This window comes from Lotus japonicus, chromosome 4, assembly GCF_012489685.1.
Source record: "Lotus japonicus ecotype B-129 chromosome 4, LjGifu_v1.2".
NCBI lineage: Eukaryota > Viridiplantae > Streptophyta > Magnoliopsida > Fabales > Fabaceae > Lotus > Lotus japonicus.
Genome location: NC_080044.1, coordinates 43,853,003 through 43,859,002, shown reverse-complemented (window position 1 = coordinate 43,859,002; position 6,000 = coordinate 43,853,003).

The following is a 6,000-nucleotide window of genomic DNA, read 5'->3' as shown; positions in this document are numbered from 1 at the left end:
AAGCACGCCCCTACTGGATGCGTCCATATCCCAATTCTCCCAACGCCTCTTATCAATGGCGCAAGTAGATTGTTCATTCCGCCCTATCTCTTGGTTTTCTCTGTCCTGACTTCGATCTTTTCTTGTCCTTTCTACGCTTTCGCTGATCTGCTGCTCCCGCCTGTTCTTGGTGCTCTGGTCCTGCGCAGCTGGCTGATCCCATCCGCCCTCAGAGACTTCAATTTCATGACACTTGTGCCCATTATTAGCTCCTTTCTTACCATACAAACTAAGGCAGTTGATGTAGCATTCCCTCGCCCCTCGCTGATCTACTGCGATTTTCCCTACTTTACCGCAAATCAGTGGGTACTTTACCGCCAGGTGAGCCGTTGATCCTAACTGATCAAATGCATCTTCGTTAATCCTAACTGATCAAATGCATCTCCGTAAATGATATCCGCGGAACTGCCCTGGTCCAGAAGCACTCTCTGCACATTAAAGCCATTGATTCTTACCATTACCACCACTGGATCGTCTTTGTGTGTCTCAATCCCCTCAAAATCTGCCGACGATATCACTATATCTGGGTGTTGACAACCAAATGGGGTCGGATACTCTTGTACTGATGCTACTGCCTTCTCATGCTTTCGTCTCGCCGTCGACGTGCTGCCGCCCTCACCGAAGCCTCCTGCGATTGTGTTGATCGTTTCAACTGATGACTTGACCTTGCTGTTGAAAGTTTCTTCAGCTCCTTTCTTCCTTGCCAGCTTCGTCATCTTCTTGCCTGCCGCCAATGCTCGCCGATGGCCACCCTGTTGGTCCTTGTCTGATTCGCGGTTTGTTGGTCGTGATCGCCTTGCTCTGATCAGCCTTCCGACTTTGCCTTTCAACGTGAAACAATCACTGGTGTCGTGGCCTTCCAAGTGGTGATATTCGCACCACTTTGTCCGGCCTTCCACCCCTCGCCACGAATCAATTCCGTTTTTTCCATTCTCTACCTCTTGGAGCAACTTTGCCAATTCTTCGTTTGAGCACCTCTTTGACCTCCCACGCCGGCGAGGACCGGTTGTACGCCGCGGGCGCAGGCGTTCAATGTCTTCCTTTTCCGAACATGGTTGCTTCCCTTCGAATTTCTTGACAAATTGCACGACCTCCTTGTCCTTTCGCGTACTATTTGCTTCCTTTCTCCGTGTTCGTTTTCCTGCCAGCGACACATTCCTTCGGCCGCTTATCCTTTCCGCCTTCACACGTTTTCGCTTGAATGCGTCGTCTTCCTCTTCTAGGATGTAGGCACTCGCCCGGGCGCGAGCCTCTGTCATCAAGTGCGCTGGTTTCCCGGCAGCAATCCATTCTTGAAAGCGCGCGCGCATGCCTGAGGCTCCGACTCCTCGATTTTCACGGACGCATCACTGTTCCGCTTCACGTATTGCTTCAAAGTTTCTCGCTCCATCTGTCGAACGTCATTCAGATCCTCAATTGTAACCTGCTCGATCTTGCTTGCAGAGAACTGAACAAGGAATTGCGACGAGAAGTCGCGGAACTTTGCTATGGATCCCCGTGGCAAAGTCATAAACCAAGTCATCGTCGCGCCCTTAAAAGTAGATGGGAACATCCTGCACTTCACCGCGTCGGAAGCTGCGCTTATTGCCATCTTCGTATTGAAATAAAGCAAATGATCCTTTGGATCAGTTTGTCCGCTGTACACTGCCAACACAAGGCTCCTCATGTCATCTGGTATGACCACCTCTCTCACCGCCGCTGAGAACGGCTTGAACTTCGTGACGGCCTCGACTTCCCTCACTTCTTCACCCCACTCCTTGAGGTGATAGTGCTCTAATTCCTTCTGTAAACAATCGTTTTGCTGTCTTACGTTGCCACCTCGTGCACGGTGCGTCGGTGCACCTCTTCGTGGCGCAACCTCCTTCTTACGCGACGCGGTGGAGAACCGTGCCTCTGCTCCAGCTCCTCGTTGCGCCGTCGACGACGTGACTCCATCAAGCTCCGTTAGATGACTAGAGTTTAACCGGAAATCCAAAAAATCGAAGTAAAATTACACAGAAAATCAGATTTCTCTCGACCAAATCACAATCCACGTAGGCCAGGAATCGAAATCTACCGATCCCTACAGACGGTGCCAAATGTTCTATCCAAGAACATAGAGATGAGGTACGGTACCTATAGTGAAAGGATCGTGATGCGAGAATCTAGAGAGAGTTTAGAGCGTAACCGCTTAGAGGGAGAAAGTAACTGAATTTCAAGCTTGTTATTTCTCAAATGAGCTAAGAGCCCCTTACAATTGGTAACCGTCCCCTATTTATAGATTTGTGGGTTGGGCTTGGCGCCCCTAACTTCTTTTAATGGGCCAGTTGGGCCCCCCGGGAGGAGGCCCAATTTCCTGGCTTGCACGTCGCCCTGGGCTAGCGCGCCTGGACGAGGGACCCTAGGGTCTCGCCCAGTCCAACAAGGATGATACAATCTAGGTTTAATAGTGACATTTATTTGGACGATGAACACATGTAAATGGTGCTTGAACTTTTGAAATATTCACTATTTTTCCAACATTAATAAAGTAATAAATGGTCCCTCCATAATCTGTACACTCTTTTGCCCCATGAGGTTCAGTTGTTGTTCAAACATACCACTCGGTACCATGATGGTGTCCCTATTGGTTGGCTTCTTGCTCAAATCGGACTGAGGTAAATTCAGGAAGATGGAATTGGATTTGGAAATTAGGAGTACCACCAAAGGTTTGCACGTGTATTAGGCGAGCCATACAATACATTTCAAGATAATACAAATAAATTTAATGCAATTTGGTTCCATCAGCAGCTTGTAGTCAATGCTCCCCTCCCTTAGAGGATTGTCTTTATTAATTGTATGAGAGATTGTCCTCACTCTAGAGATATTTGGAGTAAAATATGGCTTTTTTCTTGGACCAATTTCCAACTTCGACCGAACCATGCTAGTTAGATCAATCTGTGCTCGAGGTCTTCATGGCACCAAATTCATCTCAACTTCATGTGGTGTGTGGAAATGGAAGTATAATGTGATATTTGAAGATCACCCTTGGTCGCTTTAGGTTGCTTGGAATTTCTTTTTCATGAGCATGATGAATTTGTGTGTTTTTTTTTCATCATTGTCAATATCGCAAAACTTAAATCTTTACATAAGTTACATGTGGACTTCCGCAAGTCCCCTCTTGCGGAAGTCGTGAAACTCAATACTCTAAATAATAATTTAAAATGTGAACTCTATTTAGTTTCATGCATCAGGACGTTTTAAAGTATAAATTTAATTTAAATATGTTTCACTTCTAAACTCATCTAACAAAATCAATTCAACTATCTTAACTGCATTTGCTCTTATATATAACTTATTATGGTTTTTTAGCAAAGCACAAACTCACATTGATTAAAAAAAATTATATATAAAAATATATAATCGGCAAAAAATAATATTCTTGGGAAATGCGACTCTTACCTGCTCTTCCTTTTTTTTTTTAATGTGGGAAATATATTAAATAAAATCAAGTAGCCAGAGGCAAGTACATCGGACTCAACAAAAACAACATAATCCAAAGGAACCTCCTCAATCCAAACACAGTTGAGATACTTTAAAGAGTTTTTGGTAAAGTGATCAGCCACAGAATTACCGGATCGACGAACAAAAGACAAATGAAAACTATAAAACGAAGACCATAAGTCTCTACAATCATTAATAATAGAAATAAAATAAGAAGCTTCCTGCCTAGCTTTGTGCCACGCCACATATAACTGGAGGCAATCCGTATTGACACAAACATCTGGGAAGAATAAATTAGTTGCAAGAGAAATGCACCACCTGAACGCTAAAGCTTCCGCAAGTAAAGAGGAAGCTGCCTCCACCGGATAAAGAGTTGCGGCTGCCATGACTTCACCACGATCACTCCTCGCCACACAACCCGCCCCATCTGCTCTACCACTCACAAATGAGCCACCAAAATTAATCTTCACAACCTCAGGTCCCGGACACCTCCACGCCGTTGCAAAGACACGTTGGGGACATGGAAGGGCCTCTACCACGGGTGCTGGAAGAGCATGCACTAGAGCCAGCAAGTCATCTACCACCGGCGCATGTCCCTGAAACAACAACATGTTTCGAGCCTCCCAAATCACATACAATAAAGTAATACACACACCTGCCATATCGGGGTCATCAAGAGCTAAAGAAACTCTGTACCATAATTTTTTTATTGGTAAATATTAGGTGCTTGTAATGTTAGTAAATTAATTATTCTCAGGGTTCGAATCTTAGACCCTTCACGCTTCATCTCATTCAATTCTTATGTTCCTAGCTCTGCACTATACTTATAACTGAGTTACCACGCTGCACTCGCAAACTACGACGGTATGCGTATTACCTGCTCTTCCTTACATACACATATGTGTACAAACTTAATATTTATTTTTAAAAAGTTAAAATAAACAATGAAGAAACATGCTGAAAAGTCTTTAACAAAAGTACCAATGTCGGCGATCAAGATGGTGCATTGACGGACAACCGCATAAGAAAAATGTGTGAATTTTTTTAAGAAAAGTATTGGGTGCAATGGTTGCTTCCGGCATGCGTTTATGGAATTCCAATTATTGTGTTTATGAAATCTATTTTATACTCATGCCTTGCACGTTTAGATTTCATATAATTTATTATTAGTTAGGAGAAAGGCTATCACAAGACATTTTTAAAAGAATTAACTTTATAACATATTAATTGTGACTGACTTACTTTTTTTTTTTCATTCAAAAAAAAAGACTTACTTTTTAAATTTTTTTTTTTTTTTTTTTTTTTTTTTACAGCAAAGAGACATCTTTTATTGAGGAAACATTATTCTTAGAAACAACCTCTCCCAAGTGAATTCCATTGTAAAGATAAAAATTCTTACATTACCAAATGGATAACACCCTCACCACCCAACTGTACACAAATCCGCCAGATACTTTTTAAATAGTTAAGATAATATCTCTTAACACACTCATGGATTTATGTTTTTAGAAGTGTATTGGTAGTAGTCCTTATTTAATCACTAATATATCCCCGAATGATAACTTAAGTGGTAAGAATCATAGAATATGAGTTGAGTGAAGGAGGTCCACAAACGACCACAGACCAATCCCCGAAAGGTGCAATTTTATCTTTCCGATGTAAAAAAAAGTGTGTTGGTAGTAGTTCTTATTTAATCACTAATTTATTCACGAATGATAGTGATAGAATAGGAATATGTCAATTATTCCATATTTGTTTCCCTGTAATTAGGCTTAGCATTTATGTATTAGTCAACTATGCATTGTATAAATATTGAAACATTTCATCAATAATAGACACCCAATTATCTCACTCTTACATGGTATCATTGAGCTTCAGATCCTTTCTGACCTAATTTCTTTTTCCTTATTCTCCTTCTGTTTCCCTCTACAGTCGCTGCTGCCTTTTCCTTGCTGTGCAGCCGCCGCTTCCTTCTTGTTCAATCCGGCCGCCGCCCCTCTACCTCTCGCCGCCGCCGGCCCCAGCACCGCCGCGCTCCACAGCGCCGCCGCACGCCTCCTCCTTTGCGTGCCTTGCTCTCCCGCGCGATCCCCCTTCTCGGATCTTCCCTGGACCCGCGTGCACAACCCACGCCCCACGCACCACCGCCGCTCAACCAGGTGCAGCCCGCGCCGCCGCTCCCCGCCGGCCACCGCCTCCAAGCCGCGCCTTCTCCACGCTTGGACCTGTCCTTCATCTTGCTGTGTAGCAGCCAAACACAGCAACCCGACCCGCAAGTTAGTGGGTCACCTCCACACTGGTTCGCCCAGCTATCTTCCACCCGGTTCGACCAACACGGTTGAACCGCCCAGACCCGGTTCAACCGACAGGCAGCCCCAGTTCAAAAAAAAAAAAAAAAGAAACAAACAAACAAACAGTAGCATGTCTTCCACCTCCGATGACGGTAGCAATGCGACTCCTCCTCCCACCGCCGATCTTGCCTCACCTACTCTGACTCCT